Source organism: Leopardus geoffroyi, chromosome X (assembly GCF_018350155.1).
Source record: "Leopardus geoffroyi isolate Oge1 chromosome X, O.geoffroyi_Oge1_pat1.0, whole genome shotgun sequence".
NCBI classification, from domain to species: Eukaryota; Metazoa; Chordata; class Mammalia; order Carnivora; family Felidae; genus Leopardus; species Leopardus geoffroyi.
In genome coordinates this window covers 125,528,605-125,541,655 of record NC_059343.1, presented here as the reverse complement: position 1 = coordinate 125,541,655, position 13,051 = coordinate 125,528,605, and the positions used below count along the sequence as shown (strand labels likewise).

The following is a 13,051-nucleotide window of genomic DNA, read 5'->3' as shown; positions in this document are numbered from 1 at the left end:
GATAACTTAGATTCCACCTACACCTGCCTAACTAACCCAGAAAACCACCAGAAGACTAGCAGAACGGAGTCTCCGGAGCCAAGCGCAGACGAGAGGCCTCTACTACAAAGCTTTAATCATCAAGACAGCATAGTATTGGCACAAAAACAGACACATAGACCAATGGAATAGAATAGAAACCCCAAAACTGGACCCACAAAAGTATGGCCAACTAATCTTTGACAAAGCAGGAAAGAATATCCAATGGAAAAAAGACAGTCTCTTTAACAAATGGTGCTGGGAGAACTGGACAGCAACATGCAGAAGGATGAAACTAGACCACTTTCTCACACCATTCACAAAAATAAACTGAAAATGGATAAAGGACCTGAATGTGAGACAGGAAACCATCAAAACCCTAGAGGAGAAAGCAGGGAAAAACCTCTCTGGCTCTAGCCGCAGCAATTTCTTACTTGACACATCCCCAAACGCAAGGGAATTAAAAGCAAAAATGAACTATTGGGACCTCATGAACATAAAAAGCTTCTTTACTGCAAAGGGAACAATCAACAAAACTAAAAGTCAACCAACGGAATGGGAAAAGATATTTGCAAGTGACATATCGGACAAGGGCTAGTATCCAAAATCTATAAAGAGCTCACCAAGCTCCACACCCGAAAAACAAATAACCCAGTGAAGAAATGGGCAGAAAACATGAATAGACACTTCTCTAAAGAAGACATCCGAATGGCCAACAGGCACATGAAAAGATGCTCAACATCGCTCTTCATCAGGGAAATACAAATGAAAACCACACTCAGATACCATCTCATGCCAGTCAGAGTGGCTAAAATGAACAAATCAGGAAACTATAGATGCTGGAGAGGATGTGGAGAAATGGGAACCCTCTTGCACTGTTGGTGGGAATGCAAACTGGTGTAGCTGCTCTGGAAATCAGTGGAGGTTCCTCAAAAAATGAAAAATAGATCTACCCTATGACCCAGCAATATCACTGCTAGGAATTTACCTAAGGGATACAGGAGTGCTGATGCATAGGGGCACTTGTACCCCAATGGTTATAGCAGCATTTTCAACAATAGTCAAATTATGGAAAGTGCCTAAATGTCCATCAACTGTTGAATGGGTAAAGACATTGTGGTTTATATACACAATGGAATACTACGTGGCAATGATAAAGAATGAAATATGGCCTTTTGTAGCAACGTGGATGGAACTGGAGAGTATGATGCTAAGTAAAAAAGTCATACAGAGAAAGACAGATACCATATGTTTTCACTCTTATGTGGATCTGGAGAAACTTAACAGAAGACCATGGGGGAGAGGAAGGAAAAAAAAAAAAAGAGGTTAGAGAGGGAGCGAGCCAAAACATAAGAGACTCTTAAAAACTGAGAATAAACTGAGGGTTAAGGGGGGATGGGAGGGAGGGGAGGGTGGGTGATGGATATTGAGGAGGGCACCTGTTGGGATGAGCACTGGGTGTTGTATGGAAACCAATTTGACAATAAATTTCATATTTAAAAAAAGACAGAGAGGTGATGGAGAAACACTTATCATACAAATAAATATCAAGAGAAAGCCAGGGGCACCTGGGTGGCTCAGCTGGTTAAGCATCCAACTTCAGCTCAGGTCATGATCTTGTGGTCTGTGGGTTTGAGTCCCACATCAGACTCTGTGCTGACAGCTCCGAGCCTGGAGACTGCTTTGGATTCTGTCTCCCTCTCTCTCTGCCCCTCCCCTGCTCACACTCTGTCTGTCTGCCTTTCAAAAAGAAATAAACATTAAAAAAATGTTTTAAATAAATTAATTAAAAAAAGAGAGAAAGTCAGAATAGCAATGTTGCATTGGGCAAGCTAGATTTTAAAACAAAGACTTTTACAAGAAATAATGAGGGGCACCATATAATCATAAAAGAGACAATCAAACAAGCAGATATAACAATTGTAACTATGCACCCAACATGGGAGTGCCCAAATATATAAAAAAAATTAATAAGAAAGATAAAAGAACTGATAATAATAAAATAATAGGAGGAGATTTTAACACCACTTACCTCATTGGACAGATTATATAAACAGAAAATAAAAAAAGAAACAACAGCTTTGTATGACACACTGGACCAGATGGGCTTAACAAGATACATTCACAACATTCCATCCTAAAACAAGACAATACACATTCAAGTGCACATGGAACATTCTCCAGAATAGGTCACATATTAGGTCACAAAACAGATTTTAACAAATACAAAAAGTTTGAAATGATATCATGCACCTTTTTTTAATATGAAATTTATTGTCAAATTGCTTTCCATACTACACCCAGTGTTCATTCAAACAGGTGCCCTCCTCAATACCCATCACCCACTTTCCCCTCCCTCCCATCCCCCATCAACCCTCAGTTTATTCTCAGTTTTTAAGAGTCTCTCATGGTTTGCCTCCTTCCTTCTCTGTAACTTTTTTCCCTTTCCCCTCCCCCATGGTCTTCTGTCATGCACCTTTTTTTTTTTTTTACCACAACGCTATGAAACTAGAAATCAACCACAAGAAAAAATCTGGAAAGAGCACAAATACATAAATATTAAACAATATGCTGCTAAACAATGACTTGTTTAACCATGAAAACAAAGAAGCAATTTAAAAAACAAACATGGAAACAAATGAAAATGAAAAAAAAAATTGTCCAAAACCCTTGGGATGAAGCCATGGAAGCCCCAAGAAGGAAGTATATTGCAATACAGGGCTACTCAAGAAGCAAGAAAAATCTCAAGGAAAGAACCTGACCTTATACTAAAGGAACTAGAAAAAAAATTAAGCCTAAATCCAGCATAAGGAAGAAAATCATAAAGATTAGAGCACATAAGCAGGAAAGAATATCCATGGGGAACAGACAGTTTCTTCAACAAATGGTTTTGGAAAAACTGGACAGCAACATGAAAAGATGAAATTCCATCTCTTTCTTAAACTACACACAAAAATAAATTCAAAAGGGATTAAAGACCTAAATGTAAGCCAGGAAACCATTGAAATCCTAGAGAACACAGGCAGTAACCTCTTTGACAGTGGCTGTAGCAACTTCTTACCAAATATGTCTCTGGATGCAAGGGAAACAAAAACAAAAATAAACATTTGGGACTTCATCAAAATAAATGTTTCTGCACAACAAAGGAAACAATCAACAAAACTAAATGTCAAACTTCAGAATGGGTGAAGCTATTTACAAATGACATATCTGATAAAGAGTTCATATCCAAATTATATAAAGAACTTATCAAACTCAACACCCAAAAAACAAATAACCCAGTTAAAAAATTGGCAGAGGACATGAATAGACATTTTTCCAAAGAAGACAATAATGACAAACAGATACATGAAGAGATGCTCAATATTACTTATTATCAGGAAAATGCAAATCAAAGATACAATGAAATATCACCTGACACCTGTAAAAAGAGATAAAATCAACAACACAAGAAACAACAGGTGTTGATGAGCATGTGGAGAAAGGGGAGCCCTCTTGCACTGTTGGTAGGAATGCAAACTGGTACAGCCACTCTGGAAAATAGTATGGAGGTTCCTCAAAAAGTTAAAAACTAGAACTACCCTAAAATCCAGCAAGTGCACTACTAGGTATTTACCTAAAAAATACAAAAACACTAATTCAAAGGGATAGATGCACCCTGATGTTTCAGCAGCATTATCTACAATAGCCAAATTATGAAAAGAGCACAATTATCTATCGATTGGTGAATTAATAAAGAAGTAGCATATATACACAATGAAATATTACTCAGCCATTGAAAAGAATAAAATATTGCCTTTTTAAATTTTTTAAATTTTTTTAATTTTTTTTAATATATGAAATTTATTGTCCAATTGGTTTCCATACAACACCCAGTGTTCATCCCAAAAGGTGCCCTCCTCAATACCCATCACCCACCCTCCCCTCCCTCCCACCCCCCATCAACCCTCAGTTTGTTCTCAGTTTTTAACAGTCTTTTATGCTTTGGCTCTCTCCCACTCTAACCTCTTTTTTTTTTCCCCTTCCCCTCCCCCATGGGTTTCTGTTAAGTTTCTCAGGATCCACATAAGAGTGAAAACATATGGTATCTGTCTTTCTCTGTATGGCTTATTTCACTTAGCATCACACTCTCCAGTTCGATCCACGTTGCTACAAAGGGCCATATTTCATGCTTTCTCATTGCCACGTAGTATTCCATTGTGTATATAAACCACAATTTCTTTATCCATTCATCAGTTGATGGACATTTAAGTGCTTTCCATAATTTGGCTATTGTTGAGAGTGTTGCTATGAACATTGGGGTACAAGTGCCCCTATGCATCAGTACTCCTGTATCCCTTGGGTAAATTCCTCGCAGTGCTACTGCTGGGTCATAGGGTAGGTCTATTTTTAATTTTCTGAGGAACCTCCAAACTGTTTTCCAGAGCGGCTGCACCAAATTGCATTCCCACCAACAGTGCAAGAGGGTTCCCGTTTCTCCACATCCTCGCCAGCATCTATAGTCTCCTGATTTGTTGATTTTGGCCACTCTGACTGGCGTGAGGTGATATCTGAGTGTAGTTTTGATTTGTATTTCCCTGATGAGGAGTGACGTTGAACATCTTTTCATGTGCCTGTTGGCCATCCGGATGTCTTCTTTAGAGAAGTGTCTATTCATGTTTTCTGCCCATTTCTTCACTGGGTTATTTGTTTTTCGGGTGTGGAGTTTGGTGAGCTCTTTATAGATTTTGGATACTAGCCCTTTGTCCGATATGTCATTTGCAAATATCTTTTCCCATTCCGTTGGTTGCCTATTAGTTTTGTTGGTTGTTTCCTTTGCTGTGCAGAAGCTTTTTATCTTCATAAGCTCCCAGTAGTTCATTTTTGCTTTTAATTCCCTTGCCTTTGGGGATGTGTCGAGTAAGAGATTGCTACGGCTGAGGTCAGAGAGGTCTTTTCCTGCTTTCTCCTCTAGGGTTTTGATGGTTTCCTGTCTCACATTCAGGCCCTTTACCCATTTTCAGTTTATTTTTGTGAATGGTGTGAGAAAGTGGTCTAGTTTCAACCTTCTGCATGTTGCTGTCGAGTTCTCCCAGCACCATTTGTTAAAGACACTGTCTTTTTTCCATTAGATGTTCTTTCCTGCTTTGTCAAAGATGAGTTGGCCATACGTTTGTGGGTCTAGTTCTGGGGTTTCTATTCTAGTCCATTGGTCTATGTGTCTGTTTTTGTGCCAATACCATGCTGTCTTGATGATGACAGCTTTGTAGTAGAGGCTAAAGTCTGGGATTGAGATGCCTCCTGCTTTGGTCTTCTTCAAAATTCCTTTGGCTATTCGGGGCCTTTTGTGGTTCCATATGAATCTTAGGACTGCTTGTTCTAGTTTCGAGAAGAATGCTGGTACAATTTTGATTGGGATTGCATTGAATGTGTAGATAGCTTTGGGTAGTATTGACATTTTGACAATATTTATTCTTCCAATCCATGAGCAGGGAATGTCTTTCCATTTCTTTATATCTTCTTCAATTTCCTTCATAAGCTTTCTATAGTTTTCAGCATACAGATCTTTTACATATTTGGTTAGATTTATTCCTAGGTATTTTATGCTTCTTGGTGCAATTGTGAATGGGATCAGTTTCTTTATTTGTCTTTCTGTTGCTTCATTGTTAGTGTATAAGAATGCAACTGATTTCTGTACATTGATTTTGTATCCTGCAACTTTGCTGAATTCATGTGTCAGTTCTAGCAGACTTTTGGTGGAGTCTATCGGATTTTCCACGTATAATATCATGTCATCTGCAAAAAGCGAAAGCTTGACTTCATCTTTGCCAATTTTGATGCCTTTGATTTCCTTTTGTTGTCTTATTGCTGATGCTAGCACTTCCAACACTGTTAAACAACAGTGGTGAGAGTGGGCATCCCTGTCGTGTTCCTGATCTCAGGGAAAAAGCTCTCAGTTTTTCCCCATTGAGGATGATGTTAGCTGTGGGCTTTTCATAAATGGCTTTTATGATCTTTAAGTATGTTCCTTCTATCCCGACTTTCTCAAGGGTTTTTATTAAGAAACGGTGCTGGATTTTGTCAAAGGCCTTTTCTGCATCGATTGACAGGATCATATGGTTCTTATCTTTTCTTTTATTAATGTGATGTATCACGTTGATTGATTTGTGAATGTTGAACCAGCCCTGCATCCCAGAATGAATCCCACTTGATCATGGTGAGTAATTCTTTTTATAAGCTGTTGAATTCGATTTGTTAGTATCTTATTGAGAATTTTTGCATCCATATTCATCAGGGATATTGGCCTGTACTTCTCTTTTTTTACTGGGTCTCTGTCTGGTTTGGGAATCAAAGTAATACTGGCTTCATAGAATGAGTCTGGAAGTTTTCCTTCCCTTTCTATTTCTTGGAATAGCTTGAGAAGGATAGGTATTATCTCTGCTTTAAACGTCTGGTAAAACTCCCCTGGGAAGCCATCTGGTCCTGGACTCTTATTTGTTGGGAGATTTTTGATGACTGATTCAATTTCTTCTCTGGTTATGGGTCTGTTCAAGCTTTCTATTTCCTCCTGATTGAGTTTTGGAAGAGTGTGGGTGTTTAGGAATTTGTTCATTTCTTCCAGGTTTTCCAATTTGTTGGCATATAATTTTTCATAGTATTCCCTGATAATTGTTTGTATCTCTGAGGGATTGGTTGTAATAATTGAATTTTCATTCATGATTTTATCTATTTGGGTCATCTCCCTTTTCTTTTTGAGAAGCCTGGCTAGAGGTTTGTCAATTTTGTTTATTTTTTCAAAAAACCAACTCTTGGTTTCATTGATCTGCTCTACAGTTTTTTTTAGATTCTATATTGTTTATTTCTGCTCTGATCTTTATTATTTCTCTTCTTCTGCTTGGTTTAGGCTGCCTTTGCTGTTCTGCTTCTATTTCCTTTAGGTGTGCTGTTCGATTTTGTATTTGGGATTTTTCTTGTTTCTTTAAATAGGCCTGAATCGCAATGTATTTTCCTCTCAGGACTGCCTTCGCTGCATCTCAAAGTGTTTGGATTGTTGTATTTTCATTTTCATTTGTTTCCATATATTTTTTGATTTCTTCTACTAATTGCCTGGTTGACCCACTCATTCTTTAGTAGGGTGTTCTTTAACCTCCATGCTTTTGGAGGTTTTCCAGGCTTTTTCCTGTGGTTGATTTCAAGCTTCATAGCATTGTGGTCTGAAAGTATGCATGGTATCATTTCAATTCTTGTATACTTACGAAGGTCTGTTTTGTGACCCAGTATATGATCTATCTTGGAGAATGTTCCATGTGCACTCGAGAAGAAAGTATATTCTGTTGCTTTGGGATGCAGAATTCTAAATATATCTGTCAAGTCCATCTGATCCACTGCATCATTCAGGGCCCTTGTTTCTTTATTGACCGTGTGTCTAGATGATCTATCCATTTCTGTAAGTGGGGTGTTAAAGTCCCCTGCAATTACCACATTCTTATCAATAAGGTTGCTTATGTTTATGAGTAATTGTTTTATATATTTGGGGGCTCCCGTATTCGGCGCATAGACATTTATAATTGTTAGCTCTTCCTGATGGATAGACCCTGTAATTATTATATAATGCCCTTCTTCATCTCTTGTTACAGCCTTTAATTTAAAGTCTAGTTTGTCTGATATAAGTATGGCTACTCCAGCTTTCTTTTGGCTTCCAGTGGCATGATAAATAGTTCTCCATCTCCTCACTCTCAATCTAAAGGTGTTCTCAGGTCTAAAATGAGTCTCTTGTAGACAGCAAATAGATGGGTCTTGTTTTTTTATCCATTCTGAAACCCTATGTCTTTTGGTTGGCACATTTAGTCCATTGACATTCAGTGTTATTATTGGAAGATATGGGTTTAGAGTCATTGTGATGTCTGTATGTTTTATGCTTGTAGCGATGTCTCTGGTACTTTGTCTCACAGGATCCCCCTTAGGATCTCTTGTAGGGCTGGTTTAGTGGTGACAAATTCCTTCAGTTTTCGTTTGTTTGGGAAGACCTTTATCTCTCCTTCTATTCTAAATGACAGACTTGCTGGATAAAGGATTCTCGGCTGCATATTTTTTTCTGTTCAACACATTGAAGATCTCGTGCCAATCCTTTCTGGCCTGCCAAGTTTCAAAAGAGAGATCAGTCACGAGTCTTTTAGGTCTCCCTTTATATGTGAGGGCACGTTTATCCCTTGCTGCTTTCAGGATTTTCTCTTTATCCTCATATTTTGCCAGTTTCACTATGATATGTCGTGCAGAAGATCGATTCAAGTTACGTCTGAAGGGAGTTCTCTGGGCCTCTTGGATTTCAAATGCCTTTTTCCTTCCCCAGTTCAGGGAAGTTCTCAGCTATGATTTCTTCAAGTACACCTTCAGCACCTTTCCCTCTCTCTTCCTCCTCTGGGATACCAATTATGCATAGATTATTTCTCTTTGGTGAATCACTTAGTTCTCTAATTTTCCCCTCATACTCCTGGATTTTTTTATCTTTTTCTCAGCTTCCTCTTTTTCCATAATTTTATCTTCTAGTTCACCTATTCTCTCCTCTGCCTCTTCAATCTGAGCCGTGGTCATTTCCATTTTATTTTGCATTTCGTTTAAAGCGTTTTTCAGCTCCTCCTTACTATTCCTTAGTCACTTGATCTCTGTAGCAAGAGATTCTCTGCTGTCCTCTATACTGTTTTCAAGCCAAGCGATTAATTTTATGACTATTATTCTAAATTCACTTTCTGTTATATTATTTAAATCTTTTTTGATCAGTTCATTATCTGTTGTTATTTCCTGGAGATTCTTTTGAGGGGAATTCTTCCGTTTGGTCATTTTGGATAGTCCCTGGAGTGGTGAGGACCTGCAGGGCACTTCCCCTGTGCTGTGGTGTATAACTGGAGTTGGTGGGCGGGGCCGCAGTCAGACCTGATGTCTGCCCCCAGCCCACCGCTGGGGCCACAGTCAGACTGGTGTGTGCCTTCTCTTCCCCTCTCCTAGGGGCGGGATTCACTGTGGGGTGGCATGGCCTGTCTGGGCTACTTGCACACTGCCAGGCTTGTGGTGCTGGGGATCCGGCGTATTAGCTGGAGTGGGTATGCAAGGTGCATGGGGGCAGGAGGGGCAGGCTTAGCTCGCTTCTCCTTAGGTGATCCACTTCAGGAGGGGCCCTGTGGCAGCGGGAGGGAGTCAGACCCGTTGCTGGAGGGGTGGCTCCCCAGAAGCACAGGGTTGGGTGTTTGCACAGAGGTTCCCTTTGGGATTTTGGCTGGGGGATGGGCGAAGGAGATGGCGCCTGCGAGCGCCTTTGTTCCCCGCCAAACTGAGCTCTGTCGTCCCCGGGCTCAGCACCTCTCCCTCCCTTTTCCTCCAGCCTTCCCGCTTTCCGAGCAGAGCTGTTAACTTATGAACTCCCAGATGCTAAGTCCCGCTTGCTGTCAGAACACACTCCGTCCGGCCCCTCTGCTTTTGCAAGCCCGACTCGGGGGCTCTGCTTGGCCAGCAGGCTGCACCTCCACCCCGGCTCCCTCCTGCCAGTCCATGCAGCTCGCACCACCTCTCCACCCTTCCTACCCTCTTCCGTGGGCCTCTCATCTGCGCTTGGTTCCGGAGACTCGTTCTGCTAGTCTTCGGGTGGTTTTCTGGGATATTTAGGCAGGTGTAGGTGGAATCTAAGTGATCAGCAGGACGTGCGGTGAGCCCAGCGTCCTCCTATGCCGCCATCTTCCGCTGTCTCAATATTGCCTTTTTAGATGACATGGATAGACCTAGAGAGTATAATGCTAAGCAAAATAAGTCAGTCAGAGAAAAACAAATACCATATGATTTCATTCATATGTGGAATTTAAGAATCAAAACAAATGAGCAAAGGGGGGAAAAAGAGAGATAGAGAAGCAAACTAAGAAACTGACTCTTAAATGTAGAGAATAACCTGATGGTTACCACAGGTGAGGTCAATGGGTGGCGGGTTAAACAGGTAATGGGAATTAGAGAGTGCACTTGTGAAGAGCACTGGGTGTTCTATGTAAGTGTTGCATCACTATGTTGTAGTCCTGAAACATTTGTCAAAATTTATTATCCACTCGTATAAAAACTCTGAACCAATTAGGTATAGGAAGAACACACCTCAATGTAATAGAGGCCATAAATAATAAGCCCACAGCTAACATCATACTCAATGGTGAAAGGTTGAAAAGGCACTCACTCTCACCATTCCTATTCAAAATAGTATTGGTATTCCTTGGCAGAGCAATCAGGCAAGGAAAAAAAAAGATATTAAAATTGAAAAGGAAGAAATAAAGCTGTCTCTATTTACAGATGACATGGTTTTATGGAAAATCCTACTGTAGAAAAAACTGTTAAAGTCTTTAACTTTGGCCATAGCAACTCTTACTCAACATGTGTCCGGAGGCAAGAGAAACAAAAGCAAAAATGAACTATTAGGACCTCTTCAAGATAAAAAGCTTATGCACAGCAAAGGAAACAATTAACAAAACTAAAAGGCAACCAACGGAATGGGAGAAGATATTTGCAAAACATATCTGATAGAGCATTAGTATCCAAAATCTATAATGAACTTAACAAACTCAACACCCAGAAAATAAATAATCCAGTTAAAAAATGGACGGAAGATATGTATAGACATTTTTCCAAAAAAGACATCCACATGACTAACAGGCACATGAAAAGATGTGCATCACTCATCATCAGGGAAATACAAATCATCAAAACCACAAGAGATACCACCTCACACTTGTCAGAATGGTTAACATTAGCAACACAGGAAACAATAGATGTTGGCAAGGATGAAGATGTGGAGAAAGGGGAACCCTCTTACACTGTTGGTAGGAATGCAAACTGGTACAGCCACTCTAGAAAACAATTTGGAGGTTCCTCAGAAAGTTGAAAATGGAACTACCCTACAACCCAGCAATTGCAGTACTAGGTATTTACCCAAAGTATACAAAAATACATATTCGAAGGGGTACATGCACCTCATTGTTTATAGCAACATTATCAACAATAGCCAAACTAGGGAAAGAGCCCAAATGTCTATCAACTAGTGAATGGATAAAGACGATGTATACACACACACACATACAAACAATGGAATATTACTCAGCCATCAAAAAGATGAAATCTTGCCATTTTCAATGACATGGATGGAGCTAGAGTGTATTATGCTAAGTTAAATAAGTCAGAGGAAGACAAATACCATATGATTTCACTAATGTAGAATTTAAGAAACAAAACATATTAACATATGGGAAGGGGAAAAAAGAGAGGGAAACAAACCATAAGAGACTTTTAATGATAGAGAATAAACTGAGCGTTGACGAAGGGATTTGGGTTTGGATTGATAAATCAGATATGGGTATTAAGGAGGGTCCTTGTTATGATGAGAATTCGGTGTTATATTAAATGATGAATCACTAAATTCTACTCTAGAAATCAATATTACACTATATGTTAACTAACTAGAATTTAAATACAAATTTAAAAAAGAAAAATACTGTTAGATCTAATAAATTAATTCAGTAAAGTTGCAGAATACAAAATAAATGCACAAAATGAGTAACTTTTCTATACAGTAACAATAAATTATCTAAGAAAGAAATTTTAAAAAATGATCCCATTTACAATAGTACCAAACACAATAAAATATTGAGATACAAATTTAACCAAGAGGATGAAAGATCAGTACTTTGAAAACTACAAGACTCATAAAAGAAATCAAAGACAAATAAATGCAAAGGTATCCAATGTTCATGGATTGGAAGAATTAATATTGTTAAAATCTCATACTACCAAAATCCATTGAGAGACTCAATTTAATCATTATTAATATTCTAATGGGATTCTTATCAGAAGTAGAACAAAGAATCCTAAAATTTATATGGAGTCAAAAAAAAAAAAAACACTGCATATCCAAAGCAAGCCTGAGAAAGGAAAAAAGTGGAAAGCATTATACTTTTTGATGTCAAGGTATACTATAAAGCTGCAGTAATCAAAACAGTATGGTACTGGTGTAAACAGACAAATAGATCAATACAAAAGAATGAAGAACCCAGAAATAAAACCAAGCATATACAATCAATATTTGAGAAGGGAGCCAGGAATACTTTCTGCAGAAAAGACCATCTCTTCAATAAAGAGTGTGGGAAAATTGGATATTTACATGTAAAAGAATGAAACTAGCCTCCTATCTTACACCATTCACAAAAAGTAACTCAGAATTGATTAAAGATTTAAATGTAAGATCTAAAGCCATGAAACTTCTGGAAAAAAATATAGGAAAAAAACTCCTTGACATGGGTCCTGGTAATTCTTTGGATATGACATCAATGAAAGCAAAAGCAACATAAGCAAAAATAAACAAAATAAACAAGGTAGACTACATCAAAGTGAAAAGGTTCAGCACAGCAAAATAAACCATCAACAAAGTAAAAACACAACCTATGGAACTGTAAAAAAATTCAAACCATAAAATGTTAATATCCAAAAAATAAGAAATTCATACAAAAGCAAATAATAATCCAATTTAAAAATGGGCAAAAAAAAAAAAAAACCCGAGTAGACATTTTTCCAAAGAAGATATATAAATGACTAAAGAGTACATGAAAAAATTCTCAACATCACTAGTTATTAGGGAAAGCAAAGCAAAACCACAATGAGATATAACCTCATGTTTGTTAGAATGGCTACCATCAAAAATACAAGGGACAGGAAGATGACAGAGTAGGAGGATCCTGATCTCATCTCATCCTACAGACACACTGAGATAACAGCTGCATCTGTACAACTAAGTCTTAAAATGACCTGAAGACTAGAAGAACAGACTCCACAGTTAATCTTACAAAGGAGGCCACATCAAAAAGTGTAGGAGAAACAAAGACATTTTTGAGAGTCAAAGCCCCCATGAGACTGACCACAAATAAGAGGGATACCATAAGCATGGAGAAACAAGAGGATTAAACCCCACACCAGGCACCCCAGGTACAGGGATTTCACACTGGGAAGGCAAATCTCCATAATATTTGGCTTTGTAAAC

General features: G+C 38.6%; 1 long non-coding RNA gene across 1 annotated transcript; it reads right to left on the bottom strand.

Moving 5' to 3' along the window:
- Nucleotides 1-388: 388 nt before the first annotated feature.
- On the bottom strand, nt 389-10,507 carry LOC123594639. Its single transcript, XR_006710818.1, has 3 exons — nt 10,373-10,507; nt 8,654-8,658; nt 389-425 (listed from the first exon to the last, which is right to left on the bottom strand). It is a non-coding gene; the product is annotated as an uncharacterized LOC123594639 (long non-coding RNA).
- Nucleotides 10,508-13,051: the final 2,544 nt, after the last annotated feature.